The following is a 22424-nucleotide window of genomic DNA, read 5'->3' as shown; positions in this document are numbered from 1 at the left end:
TTAACCCAATTTTAGAATTGACGATTATATTTGGAATTGATGAATCATTGTTGTTTTGGGGGCATGGAGGTGAGGGGGATAGCCATCACGGGTTGATTAGAGGAGCATACTTTTTAGAGGCGTACACTTTATACACGATGGACTCCTTGGCGAATGACTTCGGTTTAAATTGTGGTTGATTTTGATGAGTTTGATTGAAGGCTTGAACCTTGTAGGTGTTTTTGAAGACTACACGATATGGATTTCCTGATTATGAGAATAATAATGGTGTATCTTGCTTATTTTTATTGTTGAAGACGCTTCGGGTATGTTTACTCTTACATTGGAATTTATTATTTGAAGATAGACTTGCTTGAGGACAAGCAAGATTCAAGTGTGGGGGATTTTGATAGTGCTCCATTTATACATATTTTACTACGCACTATCGGGTTAGTTTATATCTATTTCGGTTGATATTTAAAGATAAAAAGCTAATATTTATTAAAGATTTGACGTGTATTTGTCATCCGAGCTGATCCGGTGAGCCGAAAGAAAAAATGCCTAAAATAGTAGCAATCCCCATCAGGGAACTCAACACATCCCCATTGGGGAATTACATGATTTTATGAGATTTTGATCAGAAATACTTCCCTAATGGGGATCTCCAAAGATCCCTATAAGGGATCTCTAAGCCAAAAAGCTGAAAAAGAAGGATCACCATCAGGGATCCCTACTTCCCTATTCGGGATCTCTACTTCCCTAATCGGGATCTCTACTTCCCTATCCGAGATCTGCTAAAAATGGGAAAAAAATTATAAACCCTAAAATTCGAGCTGCTTACGGTGAGAACTTGTTTTTGACGATTTGGGAGATAGGGTTGGGCGATTTTGGTCATTCAAAAGCCATTCTTCACCAAATCTAAAGGGCTTTCATCTAGGATTGAAGATTGGATCATTACAACATCATTGGTACTCTAGATTTCATCTCTTTTAGTGATAAAACTATGAATTCTTATTGTTTCCATTGTTTGTTTGATTTTATGATCATGTTTGGCTAAAACCCTTAGTGTTTGCTCAGATGTAATAGCTTTTGATTGTTGGATTGTTCTTTATCTCATGGATTTAATGTTTGATTGATTTAGTTTATTTAAGTTTGGTCAAAGACCCATTGTTATGCATGCTTTCTACTTTAATTCATTTATATATGTTATCAATTAGTTATTGTGAGATAATTGATGGTAGATAAGGTGTACTTCAACACATCTAGTGATCTAGATGATTAGGGCTTTGATTTCAAGTGATTGTATTAAGGAACTAATCGGTAATTGAATGGTAGGTTTGCACCATAATTGTGACGATCGCTCCAAATCCATATGGACGAACACGTCATTCATCGATTTCATTGCGAGGTATTTGACCTCTATATGATACGTTTTGTAAACATTGCATTCTTTTGAAAAGGCACACCATAAATGAATATTTAAATCAAAGGTTTTCGACATCTGATGATTTTTACATATAGACAATCACCGTAAATAAGTTTACAATAGTACTTCCATTGACAATGCAGTCAAAATAAGATACATGGTGATGATTTGGTGAATACAACGTTTCCTTGATAAATATGCCATGTAAGACTCCATGCACATAGCTTGTCTAACACATAAGCAAACAGCGGAAGACTTCTAGGAAACCTGAGAATAAACATGCTTCAAGTGTCAACACAAAGGTTGGTGAGTTCATAGTTTTAATATTACACATAATCCGTATATCAATGTGGATTACAAAAGTTCAGTTGTTTTATTTAAAACGTTATCAATAGGTTTTACATAAAAGGTGGATCACAAGATTTCAGTTGTTTCATCCGAAACGTTTATCAATCGGTTCTACAAAATTGAGCACCCTGGTAACTAAACTTTAATGCTTATATTATTTGTACCCTTTGTATAATCATCTTAATAATACACGCAAACCAACGTGTACGCTTCTCAAATAGCATACGTCCGTTAAAAGGCTAGTGCTCTAGCTCGGACGGGGATATCAAGCCCTATGGATCCATATACTACTACTCGCGCCCACCAGTTCTTATAACTGGCAGTTAACAGTTACCAAAGTTAAGGGATTTTCGGTTCAAACTCAGTATAGAATTTAGTATGTACTTGTGTCCATTGTTTAAAATAAAGTGCATGTATTCTCAGCCCAAAAATATATATTGCAAAAGCATTTAAAAAGGGAGCAAATGAAACTCACGCATATAAATATTGTATATCGGTTAATAAAGCATTTGCATGTATTCTCAGCCCAAAAATATATGTAAAAAGGGATCAAATGAACTCACAGTTAAATATTGATATACAATATTGTAGGAAAGCACGTAGACGCATCGGAGATGATAAACACGAGGTTTGATTCACAAAAAAAATACCCCCGAACATTACCCATAACCTCCTTGGCAATAACCCATAATTTCCTTAGCTCTAGCTTGCTCGAAAACTCGTTTTGAAAATTACTTGGACAGTACTCCGTCGTAATATTTTATGTACATTATTATTTTTGTATCGCAAAAATAATAATACTAATAATAAGATTAATAAGATTAATAATAATCTTAATAATAATAATAATAATAATAATAATAATAATAATAATAATAATAATAATAATAATAATAAATATTATACGGAGTAATATATATTTGTGTATGTGCGTTTGATTTTTCATTCGAGCAAAACACCTGAATTTATAGTACCTGGCCTGGAATCTGGAGTCATGCGACTCGCATGGAAATGGCCTTCTGGCCATGCGACTCGCATGAGGACCAGGGACAGCTCACATTGTTTTGGCTCCTAGCTTGTCGACATAATATAAAATAAATATAAATATATAAATAATTAATATAATTATTTATATATTATATTTTATTCTTGTGCATAGTAGACTTGTAATTTTTGTTCCGATAAGTCGTACGTCATCACTCGACTTATGTCCCGGTTCCGGTTTCTCGAACGCATTTTCGTACGCTTAGAAAACTTGCATTTTACATTTCGTGACACGTACCTTTGTCAAAATATAGCCTTAAATTATCCCTTAATTATATCACTCAAAGTGTATCTTAAACTTTCGAGTGTTTTGGTCATTTACTTCTATAAATCATCGTCTCGCTATTTGTTAAAACACATTTTTATAATAGGGTTTACTGTAGCAAAGTTACTGTAGCAAAGTCAAATTTTACTGTAGCAATTCACTGTAGCAAAGTCAATTTCACTGTAGCAAATAGTGATTTTCGAAAACACTGTAGCATTTTGAGTAATGTGGCAATTTGAAAACACTATAACAAATTAGTGTTTAACTGGTTCATCTTAAACGCTTTAGTTAACTTAACTAAATATCAATTGAATCAATAAACGAATGTTACTATCGTTTATTATATATATGTATATATCTTTTTAATATACATAAATCAGTTTTTAAATACACATTGGAAGTTATTTATAAATAAATTTTAATAATAAATATTTCAACTTATCATATACATTCGAATAGATATTTAAACCAATAAGTTTAATGTACGGTATCAAACAATTAATACATTGTTACCTTTTCATGTTATAGTATATATGTATCTATTTACATATAATTGTTCGCGAATCGTCGAAAACAACCGAAGGGTATTTAAATATATAAAAGTAATTCAAAAATTTTGAGATTCAGTTTTACAGACTTTGATTATCGTGTCGGAAATGTTAATCATACAAAGATTAAGTTTAAATTTAGTCGAAATTTCTGGGTCATCACAGTACCTACCCGTTAAAGAAATTTCGTCCCGAAATTTGAGTGAGGTCGTCATGGCTAACAATAAAAATGTTTTAATGACGAATATGAGTTGATAATAGAGTTTTATCTATGTTTGAATAATATGGATAAAATAATCCAGTTACTCGAAGCGTATGAGAGAAGTTATCGTAATCAAGTGAAATGGAGAATAGAGATGCGTCTTATCTCTTGATGTAGTAACGATTGATTTCCAGATTTTAAGGAATAGAAAATCTTCATAATTTAAATAAGATTTGATTTTTCGGAATTTGCGGAAATTAGGATTTTCTTTGATTAAATGCGTAATCTGACTCTATTACTGCGTCCGATATTTTGCTATAAATTGACCTCTTCCGTTTCATTTATTTTCAACACTCCTATAATTTTCTTTATTATTTCATACATCCCAATAGATTGTGAAAATGCTTAATCCAGTTCTGATTCTTGATATTTTCCTGGCTATCGTATCCTTCATTCTTCTTTTTCATCTGCCACCAGAGGAAGTTATTTTCTTCTACTATTACCTTGGGGTTATAGTGTTTTTCATTCTCCCGTGTCTTTATATTGCTATACGCATTGATATACACGGTTTGTAATTTCGGGGTTGTTTTCGGACTTTATATTTTCCATTATATTTCGGAGCTTCATGCTTTCGTTTTCTTTTCCCGACTTTAAGTCAAGCGAATAATGGTCCAAAATTCGTAGGTATGGATTTTGAAATGAACATAATTAATATTCTAAGAAAGAAACGGTAATGGCACAATCTGACTTGTCAAATTACCAGAATACCTCGAAAAAGACCTTAATCATCAAGAAAAATATTTTCTTGATATGTTTAGAGGTTAAATAGAATGAAAGAGTTATGTAACATGGTTCATGATGAGGGTATGATCTGTGAACCTTTATCACGTTCCATTAGAAACTCAGCATGACTTACTGTAATATAATCACGTTGATCAAGTGTCATTATATTATACTAACTCATGCTTCAGTTCCCAACACTACTTCAAAACATTCAAATTTTAAACTTGAAGGTTTCAGAATTTAGAAACTAAAATAGTTTCTTTTATGATGTAATACAGATAGCGGTAAGAGATGAATGATTTCAGATAAGAATGCTTATGAAAATATCTTCAGAAATATCGAGGATATTTAAAAGATACGATGATATCTTAGAATTTCTAATATCGAAGAATGATGAAGAAGATTTGTTCGTAACGGATTTTGAGTTAGTAGCAAGGTATTCGTTAATGACTTCAGCAGATACTGAATCATTTGTATTCTTTGAAGGCAGGTTTAGTCTTTGTGATTTATCCACAGCCCTCCTTCATACTTTGCTCAATCCGTTTTCCAGTTTCAAACCTTCTTTTTTTTTTTCTCAGCTTTACCATCATATTATTCTTTATCATCAAACTTTTGACTGTTAAGGTCGTTTACAGTTTTTGCTGCTTCATCAGCATTGTTCTAATTTCAGAGAACTAGTTTCATAGTTTGGGGTGTTTTTCAAAAACTTCACATTCGAAGTATGTAATTCGAGGAGGTAGACGTTATATGTACACATATAACTGTTGGCGTAGACGTGCTGCAAGATTTCAAAATACTGATTGCAAATTCCCGATAGTTGGAATGGCAACTATTGTTACAAGATGTGGATGAGTACATGATAGGGTTTCAATGTATATATAGTGATTTCCGGAGAGTTTCAAATAGCAGAGTGACGGAGTCGCTGGTACATTTACTGCTAATATGGTGGAACATAAAAGGTTCCCCAGTAACAAAAACGTATATGCCAAAGTTATAAGTCTGAAAGGTCGTCGTTGACTAGTTGAATGGGTGATAATACTGGATACTTTTAAAAAGGAATTGCAAGGTTACTTTCAGTAATAATAATGCCGAAGGATTTATCACAGATACGTGTTAAAGTTTTACTTAGGTTTCGAGAGCTTTCCAGATATATGATTATAAGTACAAATCTTTCTTCTCGTAGATATCGTGTAGTTGGTTTGTCTTCTCGTTTGTTCATTAGTTGAAGTGTTTCCAAGAATTTCGATGGGTTTGAACGCAAAATGTAATCATATGATGTTCTAGTACTGTTCTGAATTCAAAGCATGGTTTTCGAAGCATGGTTTTGAAAGATGTAGGAATCTAAGAGTGATGTTTTTCGTTTAATCTTGACTTGGATTCTGATCTATCGAAATCAGAATATGAAATTGAATGAAAATGGTTATTCTGCGATGAACAGATACGTATATCTATAGGTTTGAGCAGTATAGTTAATGATTGTTGAATCAAAATTGAAGAATGTATAGTGTAACATATTAATGTGGAATTTATATATTTCTAGGGTATTACCTACCCGTTAAAATATTCTCATCATTAACAGTTTGTACAAAAGGATTTTCAATTACAATCTTTATGAAAATATATGTATGTATATTTTCTTCAGATGTAATATAAATTTAATGAGTTATTAAACTCATTTGATTTTCGGTTGGAACTAGAAACGAATAATCTCTTCTATATTAAAGATTACATAATCGTCGCAGGATATTTCTCCAATGAAGTTATGAATTAATACTTCATCGTTTATGGTTATTAGTATTCTTCGGTGCCTACGGTGCATATGAGGTTGATACTCGTGGAACAGATTGTGAGGTTGAGGTTTCCGGTGCGGATGTTGTTGTTGGTGGTAATGGTACTGATGTTGGTTGTGCTGCTGGTACTGGTGGTGCTACCGGTGCTGTCTGTGATGCCTGCAAATTGTGCATCATATTCTCCAAAGCCACAACTCGAGCGCGAAGCTCGTTAACTTCTTCTATTATTCCAGGATGATTGGCGGTTGGTACGAGAGGATGAATAAAGTTTAAAATTCTAGTTATCATATAATCGTTGCGAAATATCCTGGAAATTAGGGTAAATATAGTGTTTCGAACGGGTTCGCCGGTAAGTGCCTCAGGTTCCTCACCAAGAGGTGAATTCGGTTGGTGGAAAGGATCGCCTTCCTCTTGTCTCCATTGATTAAGTTGATTACGAACCCATCCCCAATTCATCCAGAATTGGTGATGACTGATTGGTTGATTCATTCCGGTTACACTGCTTTCGGAACTCAGGTGGAAATTCATATCGGAATCCGAAGAACTCGAATTACTTGTAGAATTCATCTTATACGGTTAGATAAAGAATTTTCGATGTGAAATGATTTTCGGATATCGGATGATATTCTAATTACATAGAATACCTTTATATAGTACAAAGGATCCGCAAATTACGGAGAAACTTTCGAAAACTGTCAAGTAAAGGTAACAGTAACAGATACGATAAGATATTCATTTTGTCTATACACTAGTCATGCAATCCATGCAATAAGGTGTGTCTAGACTACAAATGATAAGCAGGTAATTTTCCACACAAGGAATGATAAGCAGGTAATTTCTAAAAAAAAATTATAAGCAACAACTTTTATCATGCAGACATGGTCGAAGTCCAGACTCACTAATGTATCCTAACAATAACCGGTTAGACACACTAATGCGAATTCTGGTTCGCTAAGACCAACGCTCTGATACCAACTGTGACGATCGCTCCAAATCCATATGGACGAACACGTCATTCATCGATTTCATTGCGAGGTATTTGACCTCTATATGATACGTTTTGTAAACATTGCATTCTTTTGAAAAGGCACACCATAAATGAATATTTAAATCAAAGGTTTTCGACATCTGATGATTTTTACATATAGACAATCACCGTAAATAAGTTTACAATAGTACTTCCATTGACAATGCAGTCAAAATAAGATACATGGTGATGATTTGGTGAATACAACGTTTCCTTGATAAATATGCCATGTAAGACTCCATGCACATAGCTTGTCTAACACATAAGCAAACAGCGGAAGACTTCTAGGAAACCTGAGAATAAACATGCTTCAAGTGTCAACACAAAGGTTGGTGAGTTCATAGTTTTAATATTACACATAATCCGTATATCAATGTGGATTACAAAAGTTCAGTTGTTTTATTTAAAACGTTATCAATAGGTTTTACATAAAAGGTGGATCACAAGATTTCAGTTGTTTCATCCGAAACGTTTATCAATCGGTTCTACAAAATTGAGCACCCTGGTAACTAAACTTTAATGCTTATATTATTTGTACCCTTTGTATAATCATCTTAATAATACACGCAAACCAACGTGTACGCTTCTCAAATAGCATACGTCCGTTAAAAGGCTAGTGCTCTAGCTCGGACGGGGATATCAAGCCCTATGGATCCATATACTACTACTCGCGCCCACCAGTTCTTATAACTGGCAGTTAACAGTTACCAAAGTTAAGGGATTTTCGGTTCAAACTCAGTATAGAATTTAGTATGTACTTGTGTCCATTGTTTAAAATAAAGTGCATGTATTCTCAGCCCAAAAATATATATTGCAAAAGCATTTAAAAAGGGAGCAAATGAAACTCACGCATATAAATATTGTATATCGGTTAATAAAGCATTTGCATGTATTCTCAGCCCAAAAATATATGTAAAAAGGGATCAAATGAACTCACAGTTAATTATTGATATACAATATTGTAGGAAAGCACGTAGACGCATCGGAGATGATAAACACGAGGTTTGATTCACAAAAAAAATACCCCCGAACATTACCCATAACCTCCTTGGCAATAACCCATAATTTCCTTAGCTCTAGCTTGCTCGAAAACTCGTTTTGAAAATTACTTGGACAGTACTCCGTCGTAATATTTTATGTACATTATTATTTTTGTATCGCAAAAATAATAATACTAATAATAAGATTAATAAGATTAATAATAATCTTAATAATAATAATAATAATAATAATAATAATAATAATAATAATAATAATAATAATAATAATAAATATTATACGGAGTAATATATATTTGTGTATGTGCGTTTGATTTTTCATTCGAGCAAAACACCTGAATTTATAGTACCTGGCCTGGAATCTGGAGTCATGCGACTCGCATGGAAATGGCCTTCTGGCCATGCGACTCGCATGAGGACCAGGGACAGCTCACATTGTTTTGGCTCCTAGCTTGTCGACATAATATAAAATAAATATAAATATATAAATAATTAATATAATTATTTATATATTATATTTTATTCTTGTGCATAGTAGACTTGTAATTTTTGTTCCGATAAGTCGTACGTCATCACTCGACTTATGTCCCGGTTCCGGTTTCTCGAACGCATTTTCGTACGCTTAGAAAACTTGCATTTTACATTTCGTGACACGTACCTTTGTCAAAATATAGCCTTAAATTATCCCTTAATTATATCACTCAAAGTGTATCTTAAACTTTCGAGTGTTTTGGTCATTTACTTCTATAAATCATCGTCTCGCTATTTGTTAAAACACATTTTTATAATAGGGTTTACTGTAGCAAAGTTACTGTAGCAAAGTCAAATTTTACTGTAGCAATTCACTGTAGCAAAGTCAATTTCACTGTAGCAAATAGTGATTTTCGAAAACACTGTAGCATTTTGAGTAATGTGGCAATTTGAAAACACTATAACAAATTAGTGTTTAACTGGTTCATCTTAAACGCTTTAGTTAACTTAACTAAATATCAATTGAATCAATAAACGAATGTTACTATCGTTTATTATATATATGTATATATCTTTTTAATATACATAAATCAGTTTTTAAATACACATTGGAAGTTATTTATAAATAAATTTTAATAATAAATATTTCAACTTATCATATACATTCGAATAGATATTTAAACCAATAAGTTTAATGTACGGTATCAAACAATTAATACATTGTTACCTTTTCATGTTATAGTATATATGTATCTATTTACATATAATTGTTCGCGAATCGTCGAAAACAACCGAAGGGTATTTAAATATATAAAAGTAATTCAAAAATTTTGAGATTCAGTTTTACAGACTTTGATTATCGTGTCGGAAATGTTAATCATACAAAGATTAAGTTTAAATTTAGTCGAAATTTCTGGGTCATCACAATAATCGTGATAATTACATTGAGTGATCTTTGTAGTTAGGGTTTTAAGTGATTTTAATCCGGATCAAATCTTAATAGCTTAATCTAATTGATTAATGATTATTGTGTTCAACCAAAAGATCCATTATTGTGCAAATTGGTTATTTTACTTTAATTACATAATTTTTTATCTAGTTTATGTGAATTTATTAGTGGTAAACGGATTATGCTTCAACTCTTAGGAGATTTAGACATTTACATGTGAGTATGAATGGTAATTAATTGGTAATTTGATAGCACAGTCGTGTAGTTGCTCCGAGTGATCGGTGTAATTAAGGTTTTATGTGAGTTTAACCTAGATTGAATCACAATAGTTTTATCATGTATGATTTGATTCTTTCGAATGAGATTAATGTGAGTTAGTCAAGTTTGAATAATTGATTTATAACTTATCAGACATTTAATCGGTTTTAATTGAAAGAACAATCCACGTCACTAGTGAATCATCTGAGTGAACACTGCTTTGTCCATCTGGTTATTCGTTTTATTTATTTTCTCGTTTTTAGTTTATTCAAACCCCCATTTTACAACATAAATCTTTAGAATAATTATCAGTCTTAAAATCTTAAACGCTGCTCCCAGTGAATGAATTCATAACTATATTCTAATAAGATTAGGTGTGTCTAACGCATATCAAACGTCAAAAGCTGCGAACGCCTCCTTGGGCATTTTACCATAATCGTATGCCAATGTTCCACCTTTTTTAGCTTCTAAACCTCCCAAAAAATTGGATAGCTTCCCCGTAATCAATATCATCAATGTTATCTTTAAGCTTATAAGAACCGGATGTTGTCGTTTAGTTTGCCTTCTTTCTTGTAGCCAACAATTTTTCATTCTTTCTCTTCTTTTCTTTATTCAATTTAACCAATCTTTCTGCAAATGTTAGGTTGTCTTCGTTTGGTTAGGAATCGGGAACATGAGCATCAAATTCAACATGATTAGGCTCCTGACCTAGCCCAACAAACTGTCCAGCAGATTCAGGAACTGTGCCAAGAAGATTAACAGCGGAAAACGGTCCAACCGCGAACGTAATATTATCATCATTCAGTTCCGATAGGTCACATGGTTATACGTAATTACATGTTGTGAAAAAATATATGTTCTAATCCTGGCTGGACGAAGTACTTTGTTGGATAAAATATTATTGGTGAGCAAAAGAAAGCTGAGGTAGTTTGTTCTCTATCGTTAATTCTTTTTTTTGGTTGTTCTTGTTCCCTATTATCTCCAACAAATGTATGTTGTTAGATTTTATATGTTTTCATAATGTGTTTATTGTTTGTGGTGTTATTTAACCTGTATCTTTGAAGAGGTCGTGTTTTGGTATGGTTGTGTAGTGACCCGAACTTTTTCATGATTATATATATTAAATGAAAACTATATTTGCATGATTAAATGTTTCCAACATGTTAAGCAATCAAACTTGTTAAGACTTGATTATTTGAAATAGGTTTCATGTAGACAATTGACCACCCAAGTTGACCGGTGATTCACGAACGTTAAAAACTTGTAAAAACTACATGATGATATATATATGAACATATATATGGTTAACATGAGATTATGATAAGTAAGTATCTCACTAAGTATATTAACAATGAGTGATATACATAAAAAATGAGATTATTGAATTAAGAAGCTCGAAACTATATACATAACGATTATCGTTATAACAACGTCTTACTAAATACATATGAATTATATTAAGATATTGTTACACTATATTTAACATGATAAAATGATAATTATATATATCATTAAGTATGTTAACAATGAACTACATATGTAAAACAAGACTACTAACTTAAGAATTTCGAAACGAGGCATATATGTAACGATTATCGTTGTAATGACATTGTAATGTATATATATCATATTAGGATATATTCATACATCATAATATCATGATAATGTAATAATCTAACATCTCATTTCATATGATAAACAATGGATTAATTACATTTAACAGGATCGTTAACTTAAAGTTTTCAAAACAACACTTACATGTAACGACTAACGATGACTTAACGACTCAGTTAAAATGTATATACATGTAGTGTATTAAGATGTATTAGTACACTTCCGAAAGACTTCAAGACACATATCAAAATACTTCTATTTAGCAAAAATGCTTACAATTACATTCTCATTCATTTTCATCAATAATTCTACTCGTATACGTACAGTAAATGTACTCGTATTGTACGCAGCTTTTAGACGTATTTACTATTAATCTATACCAATAAAAATATACTATTAGCAACCCTAATTTAGTTAACAAACATGTGGAATCATCATTTGGCAACTAGCATGAATTATTACACTAAAAATCAAATTACAATTTGCATATAATGACACCATGGTTCACGAAATTTAGCACTCACACATACACTTTCATTTTTCAATTTTCTTTTATCCATTTGATCTCTCTCTTGTTCCATGATGATGTTCTAAGTGTTCTTCATCATCTTCATCAAAATCTACATCAATCTAGTTCAAAAATCCTAACTTAGATCAACTTACAAAACAACTACTCAAGAACACTTTCAAGTTTACAAGTCTACTTCCAAGCTTTCTAATCCATTCCAAGTAATCATCTAACATCAAGAAACCTCTGTTATTTACAGTAAGTTATCATTCTAATTCAAGGTATAATTCATATTCAAACTTTGATTTGATTTCTATAACTATAAACTATCTTAATTCGAGTAAAAATCTTACTTGAACTTGTTTTCGGGTCATGATTCTACTTCAAGTAGGTTTACCTACTAAACTTGAGGTGGTAATGATGTTCATAACATCATTCGATTCATATATATATATATATATATATATATATATATATATATATATATATATATATATATATATATATATATATATATATATATATATATATATATATAACTATCTTATTCGAAGATTTAAACTTGTAATAACTAGAACATAGTTTAGTTAATTCTAAACTTGTTCGCAAACAAAGTTAATCCTTCTAACTTGACTTTTAAAATCAACTAAACACATGTTCTATATCTATATAATATGCTAACTTAATGATTTAAAACCTGGAAACACGAAGAACACCATAAAACTGGACATACGCCGTCGTAGTGAAACCGGGGGCTGTTTTGGGTTAGATAATTAAAAACTATGATAAACTTTGATTTAAAAGTTGTTCTTCTGGGAAAATTATTTTTCTTATGAACATGAAACTATATCCAAAAATCATGGTTAAACTCAAAGTGAAAGTATGTTTTTCAAAATGGTCATCAAGACGTCATTTTTTTTACTGAAATGACTACCTCTACAAAAACGACTTGTAACCTGTATTTCCGACTATAAACCTATACTTTTTCTGTTTATTTTCATAAAATACAGTTCTAAATGAAACCATCTCAAGTTGATTCACTCAAAACGGATTTAAAATGAAGAAGTTATGGGTAAAACAAAATTGGTTAAAAATGGTTAATTTGACTACGGGATGAATTGACAAAAATCTATACTAACCATATTCTAACTAACTTATATTGTATTATACATATATTCTAACATATATTATGTAATTTTGATAGACCATAGGCACGTATACTATGTTTTGACATATCATATCGACGTCATATATATATATATATATATATATATATATATATATATATATATATATATATATATATATATATATATATATATATATATATATATATATATATTGGAACAACCATAGACACTCTATATGCGGTAATATTCGAGTTAGCTATACAGGGTTGAGGTTGATTCCAAAATAATATATATACTTTGAGTTGTGATCGAGTCTGAGACTTGTATACACTGGGTCGTGGATTGATTCGAGATAATATATATTGATTTATTTCTGTACTACTAACTGTGGACAACTAATTGTGGACTACGAACGTTGGACTGTTAACTTAATAAACTTAAATCGTTAAAACATAATAAAACATATTGTGAATATATTTCGATCATACTTTGATATATATGTATATATATTTGTTATAGGTTCGTGAATCGACCAGTGGCCAAGTGTTATTTTCCGACGAAGTGATAATCTGTGAAAGTGAGTTATAGTCCCATTTTTACTATTGAATATTTTTGGGATGAGAATACATGCAGTTTTATAAATGACTTACAAAATAGACATAAGTACTTGAAAATTACATTCTATGATTGAATTATCTTATTGAATATCACCCTTTTGCTTGGTAACCTAAGAATTAGTGAACGCCACTAATTGACGCGAATCCTGAAGATAGATCTATGGGCTTAACGAACCCCATCCAGGTTATGGATGCTTTAGTACTTCGATATTTATATACAGATGAGTGTACCTGTATATTTGGGGATATTCTATATGCATTTGTTAATGTCGGTTACCAGGTGTTCTTCATATGAATGATTTTTATACAGATGAGTGTTCCTGTATTATATTTTTTTCAAATGAGTGTTCTTGCAGTTAATTATGAAAAATGAAATCTTGTGGTCTATTAATATAATTTGATATATAGGTTAAACCTATAACTCACCAACATTTTTGTTGACGTTTAAAGCATGTTTATTCTCAAGTGATTATTAAGAGCTTCCGTTGTTGCATGCTATATAAAGACAGGATTGGAGTCTGCATGCTTGTACAATATTGTTTAAAAACTGCATTCGAAGACTTAAGATGTTGTGTAATATTATTGTAAACTATTATGTAATGGTCGTGTGAAAACGCTACATTTTAGATTATCATTATTTGATAATCTTCGTAATATTTTAAACCTTTATCGCAAATATAAAGGTTATGGTTTGTTTCAAAAATCGAATGCAGTCTTTTAAAAACGTCTCATATAGAGGTCAAAACCTCACAACAAAATCAATTAATATGGAACGTTTATAATTATTATGAACGGGACATTTCAGGTTGCATACGTTGGCTCCTTGAACTTTTTGTCTCCACTCTTGTTTGAACAGCTGTTGTGGCATCTGTTGATTTTTAAGGAACAAAAAACTATGCATCGGGATCGAACTCTGACAAGTTAAATGGACATAAATTATAACGACCCGTCCTAATACATATGGACGAATACATTACATTTGGTTACATCGAGAGGTACTTGACCTCTATATGATATATTTTACAAACATTGCATTCGTTTTTAAAAGACATACTTTCATTACATCGAAAGTTGACGGCATGCATACCATTTCATAATATATCCATCTATAAATGACTTAATAATATTCTTGATGAACTCAATGACTCGAATGTAACGTCTTTTGAAATATGTCGTGAATGACTCCAAGAAATGTCTCTAAAATGAGCAAATGCACAGCGGAAGATTTCTTTAATACCTGAGAATAAACATGCTTTCAAGTGTCAACCAAAAGGTTGGTGAGTTCATTAGTTTATCATAAATATTCATTTCCATCATTTTAATAGACTATAAGATCTCATATATTTGATTGTACACGTAACCCGAGTACAAAATAACACCCGTAACCCGCGAATTAAAAATTATTCATATGGTGAACGCTTGATAACCAACTTAACTTTAATGCATAGAATATCCCCAAACAGAACCTCTCGTCTGTATAATAATAATAATCTCGAAGTACTAAAGCATCCGTACCCCGGATGGGACTTGTCGAGGTCCATAGATCTATCTTTAGGATTCGCGTCAATTAGGGGCCATACCCGTTTCCTAATTTTTAGGTTACCAAGCTAAAAAGGGGTGATATTCAATATTCATAATCCAGCCATAGAATGTAGTTTTTGATCACTTGTGTCTATTTCGTAAAACATTAGTAAAATCAGCGCATGTATTCTCAGTCCCAAAAATATATATAAAAAGGGAGTAATGAAACTCACAATACTGTATTTTGTAGTAAAAATACATATGACGACAATGAACAACTGAACAATGCAAGGTTGGCCTCGGATTCACGAACCTATACCATTTGTATATATATATATATATATATATTAAAACATATAATCGTAACTAAACAAATTTATTTATTATATCTTAATTTATATATTATATATATTTAATTTGTGTATATTTTCAAAATGATTAATATTTATATAGTTATATTAATATATCCGTATTTATATAAATAATTGTTTAGTGTTATAATTAAAAATCAATAGTTTGTTATATGCAAGTATTTATATAAATAATATTAATATGTTTGATATATATAGTTATGTAAAATATTAATATAATTATAATATATGTAATAAGTATAGTTTATTCACAAAATATTCATTTGTTTTAAAAAGATAGTTTTGATAATAATAATGATTTACTACTAATAATAATAATTTTATTAATAATAATACTAATAATAATAACACTCATAATATTTAATGATGTTACTTGGTAACAAAATGATAATAATATTAATATTATATATAATTGTAATCATATTCATGATAATAATAACTAACACTTAATTTAGCATTACTAATAATAATAATTATAATACTTGTGATAATAATAATAACTAATAACTAATGATAACAATACTAATAATAATAGTAAAAATAGTATTTATAATACTAATAATAATAATAATAATAATAATAATAATAATAATAATAATAATAATAATAATAATAATAATAATAATAACAATAACAATAACAATAATAATAATAACAATAAGAATAATAATAATAATAATAATAATAATAATAATAATAATAATAATAATAATAATAATAATAATAATAATAATAATAATGATAAAAATACAACCTTTGTAGAAAAGCTAAGAAAAAAATGCCGTTGCACAGACTCGAACCCGAGACCTCTCGTTCACATAACACACTTCCTAACCATTACGCTGCTTATCCTTTTTCTATAATATTACCCCATGAATTAAATATAACCCTGTATATATTTCTGTTTCTTTTCTTCTCCTTCTTCTCAAATTTGATCAGAAATCCATGAATCATATCAACAAATAATTTGTTTGGTTTTAGGATTCTTAAACAAAACTAAAATGACTTAGATTTAGTTGAACTGATTTTTATAACAGAAAAGAAAACAAAGAAGCTGCATCAGTCGCGAATAGGACCCCATGAACTCAAATTCAATTTTTGAAATTAAAGACGTTTTAGACCTCGATTATAACATGGAAAAGATTGCATTTCACTCCTAGAATCTTTCTGAACAATCAATTTGACTTGAAACATTAAAACAGTTACGAATTTCACTATGAACATAATCTTTGACTTTTTGATAAATAACTTTGACTCAAAAATTCGATTTCAATTTGACGAATTGAGGTCTGAAACTTTCCAGATAATTTAACTATGAGATTTATAACAACACTGCATTTGTAATTTTTGAAATTCATTAAGAAATCGAAGTGTTTGAAAAATTAAATCAAGAACAGGGACACGAGCAGTTTTCTTGAAATTCTGCTACCTTTGATCGAATTAGAGTAGGTAATTGAAATGTATAACTTATATTTGATAAAATAAATAATGAACAAGCTACTAAACACATAATTAGATTGTTGTATGTAAGGATATGGATGTTCAATTACTTAGACGATAAGGACGAAAATAAATAATTAAATAAATAAAGTTGAACGTGATGGGTAACTGTATTGGCTGAAATTATGGATTGAAATCAATAATCATTAGACAGAAACAAAATTTTGAGCAGGAGATGAAGGAATTCTTGTAAAAGCAGATAGTGATTGATAACAAAATACGGATTATTTGTATTTTTATATGTATAAAACTGTATTTATGTATATATATATATATATATTCTGTATATGTATTTATATATAATTTTTTATATTTCATATAGGTATCTGTATTTATTCATATATCAGTATCTATATCCTTATATATCGATTATATACATATATTTGTATTTGCATTTTTAATTATATAAAGAAACATAATAATATTAATTATATAAACATTAATATTTAATATTAATTTTTATTAATAATAATAATGTAACTAATAATAATAATAATAATAATAATAACAACAAAATTAATAATGATTATAATAATAATAATATTAATAACAATACTTGTATAAATTAAATTTCATATATTTATATATATTAAAAATAATAATATTAATAATGCAAATATTAATATTATCATTTATAATGAAGTAATGCTAATAATATAACTTTTATATTTTAACTTGTACTTAATTTAATTATTAATATTATATGTTAACATATATTGAATATTGAATATTTATATAATTTATATATTACAATATACATACAAGATTAATTATGTATATATATATATATATATATATATATATATATATATATTTATAGATATTTATTTTAATAGTAACTTCATTATTTTATATACTACTTTACATATTCAACTCAAATGATTAAATTGTATTTTATTTTACATATTTAATTTAATTTGTGTCTTATTACTTCTAATTATTATACATCTTTACATTTATATATATATATATATATATATATATGTATATATATATATATATATATATATATATATATATATATGTATATATATATATATATATGTATATATATATATACATATTAGTTTACAAACAATTGTTCGTGTATCATCGGTAATAGTCAAAGGTCATCTGAAACAGTTCAAAAATTTTGAGACTCAACATTACAGACTTTGCTTATCGTGTCAGAACTTATAAAGATTAAGTTTAAATTTGGTCAGAAATCTCCGGGTCGTCACAGCACCTACCCGTTAAAGAAATTTCGTCTCGAAATTTGATCGAGGTCGTCATGGCTTACAATAAAAATGTTTTCATGACGATTATGAGTTGATAGCTAGAGTTTTATTACCATAAAGTAATAAGGATAAAATAATTTGATTATTCGAAGAGTACAAATGAAGCTATCACAAAAGAGTGAAATGAATAATTGCATGTTTGTCTAAACCGGTGACGTAGTCACGGTTGATTTCCGGAATTTAAGGGATTTAGAGGAAATCTTCGTAATAAAATTTGATTCTTCAATAATTAAGGAAATTAGAATCTTCTTTGATTAAATGGAATAATCTGTTTCGATTTCTCTGTCGGATATTTCACTATAAATTCACCCTCTTCGTTTCCTTTATTTTTTTTTTTTGGAGTTCCATACTTTTGTTTTCTCTTTCTGGCTTTAAGTCAAGCGAATAATGGTTCAGAATTCGTAGATATAAATTTCGGAATGAACATAGTTAATGTTCTAAGAAAGAAATCGTATTGGCACGATCTTGATTTGTCAAATTATCAAAATATCCTGGAAAAGACCGAGTCATCAAGAAAAATATTTTCTTGATATGTCTAGAGGTCAAGTAGAATACAAGAGTCGTGTAACATGGCGCATTGTGACGATCGCTCCAAATCTATATGGACGAACACGCCATTCATTGATTTCATTGCGAGGTATTTGACCTCTATATGATACGTTTTGTAAACATTGCATTCTTTTGAAAAGGCACACCATAAATGAATATTTAAATCAAAGGTTTTCGACATCTGATGATTTATACAGATAGACAATCACCGTATATAATAGTTTACAATAGTACTTCCGTTGACAATGCAGTCAAAATAAGGTACATGATGATGAATTGGTGAATGCAACATTTTCTTGAAAAATATGCCATATAAGACTCCATGAACATAGCTTGTCTATCATATAAGCAAACAGCGGAAGACTTCTAGGGAAACTGAGAATAAACATGCTAACAAGTATCAACACAAAGGTTGGTGAGTTCATAGTTTGTATGTTTCGCATAATCTGTATATAAAGATGGATCACAAGATTTCAGTTGTTTCATCCAGAAACGTTTATCAAAATATTCTACGAAATTGAGCACCCTGGTAACTAAACTTAATGTATATATAATTTATACCCTTTGTATAATCATCTTAATAATACACGCAAACCAACGTGTACGCTTCTCAAATAGCATACGTTCGTTAAAAGGCTAGTGCTCTAGCTCGGACGGGGATGTCAAGCCCTATGGATCCATATACTGTTATTCGCGCCCACCAGTCCATATCCTATGTACTGGCAGCTACTAGTTACCAAAGCTAAGGGATTTTCGGTTCAAACTCAGTGTAGAATTTAGTATGTACTTGTATCCATTGCGTTTAAAATAAATTGCATGTATTCTCAGCCCAAAAATATAGATTGCAAAAGCAATTAAAAAGGGAGCAATGAAACTCACCTTAGCAGCATATAAAGTCGTTCACCAAAATGTGATCGAAACACGGATTACCAAATAACCGTAGATCTCAACCTAGAGAACATATGTTGGTCAATAAATGTCTATCAAGCTAGGTCAGGTCATAGTGTATCACAATCCTAATGCTCGATATCGACATACAAAAGTTATCCAAAGTCGTTTCAAAAAGACAATTTTGACAATAGTTCAATAAAACGAGACGTACCTTATTTAAGGATTCATTTACTCGGTTGATAATATTCAAAAATCCAATTTATCAGTCTCTTAAATAAGTTGTTTAAATCTTAATTGCAGATTCAAAAGCAATTTCAATTAACGTCAATCATAATTCAGTTGATCATATCTTTTAATCCGTTCATCGAAACTATTCGATATCTAAATGAAAAGTTATTGATTTTTCACCAGCTTTCCAAAAACATGTATATCATATACCTTTTACCAGTAATATATGTATTTAATTCGTGATTCGTTATAAACTGTTTATCGACGAAATTTAGTATACAAGTATGTATAAATATATATTCGAGCACTAGACATGGATACACTATTAATAATATATAATAGATAAGATATAAATGCTTACCTATCAATATTGTGATTTAATATTGTAGGAAGGTACGTAGACGCAACGGAGATGATAAACACTAGGTTTGTCTTGCGAATAGTACCCATGAATATTACCCATAACCTTCATAGTTATAACTCATACTTTCCTTAGTTCTATCCCGTTCGAAAACCATTTTGAAAGTGACACGCTCATGACCTCGTCGTAGTATTTTATGTATAATACTACTAATAATAATAAGATTAATAATAATATTAATCTTAATAATACTTTAAATAATAATAATAATAATAAGATTAATAATAAATATTAATCTTAATAATAATAATAATATTAATTATAATAATAAAAATATAAATAATAATACGGAGTAAAAAGAGAGTGAAATAGATTGAGGATATAAACTGGCCAAATGATCGAGCTTTATAATGTCTCCTGGAAATCCCTGCCATGCGATCGCATGGTATATGTGAGGGGAACCCATGCGATCGCATGGCCCCTGGTGACAGCTCAAAGTTGCTTGTTTTCTTGCTTGTCGACATAATATTATATAATATATATAATATATTTAATTTAAATAATTAATTATATATTATATTAAATTCACATGCATAGTTGACTTGTAATTTTCGTTCTGATAAGTCGTACATTGTCACTCAACTTATGTCCCAGTTCCGGTTTTTCGAATGTCCCTTCGTACGCTGAGAAAACTTGTACATTACATTTTGGGACACGTACCTTAGTCAAAATATAGCCTTAAATTATCCCTAAATTATATCACTCAAAATATAACTTATACATTTGAGTGTTTTGGTCATTTACTTCTATAAATCATCGTCTCGCTATTTGTTAAAATACATTTTAAAATAGTGTTTACTGTAGCAATTCACTGTAGCAAAGTCAATTTCACTGTAGTAAATAGTGATTTTCGAAAACACTGTAGCATTTTGGGAACTGTAGCAATTTGAAAATACTGTAGTTAATTAGTGTTTTACTGGTTCATCTTAAACGCTTTATTTAACTTATCTGAATATCAATCGAATCAATAAACAAATGTTACTATCGTTTACTAAATAACTTGAAATTATATATATGTATATATCTTTTTAATATACATAAATCAGTTTTTAAATACACATTGGAAGTTATTTATAAATAAATTTTAATAATAAATATTTCAACTTATCATATATATTCAAATAGATATTTAAACCAATAAGTTTAATGTACGGTATCAAACAATTAATACATTGTTACCTTTTCAAGTTATAGTATATATGTATCTATTTACATATAATTGTTCGCGAATCGTCGAAAATAACCGAAGGGTATTTAAATATATAAAAGTAGTTCAAAAATTTTGAGATTCAGTTTTACAGACTTTGCTTATCGTGTCAGAAATGTTAATCATACAAAGATTAAGTTTAAATTTGGTCAGAAATTTCCGGGTCATCACACGCATGATGACGTTATGATCTGTGAATCATCACATTCCATTTAGAAACTCAGCATGACTTACTGTAATATAATCACGTTGATCAAATGTCATTATATTATACTAACTCATGCTTCAGTTCCCAACACTACTTCAAAAATATTCTTATTTCAAACTCGAAGGTTTCAAAATTTAGAAACTAAAATAGTTTCTTTTATAATGTAATACAGATAGCGCGAAGAGGTAAATGATTTCAGATATGAATAATTATGGAAATATTGTTCAGAAATATGGAGGATATTTATAAGGAAAGATACGATGATATCTTAGAATTTCTAATATCAGAGGATGA

The sequence above is a fragment of the Rutidosis leptorrhynchoides genome, chromosome 3, assembly GCF_046630445.1.
Source record: "Rutidosis leptorrhynchoides isolate AG116_Rl617_1_P2 chromosome 3, CSIRO_AGI_Rlap_v1, whole genome shotgun sequence".
NCBI classification, from domain to species: Eukaryota; Viridiplantae; Streptophyta; class Magnoliopsida; order Asterales; family Asteraceae; genus Rutidosis; species Rutidosis leptorrhynchoides.
Note: the sequence above shows the minus strand (reverse complement) of the source record.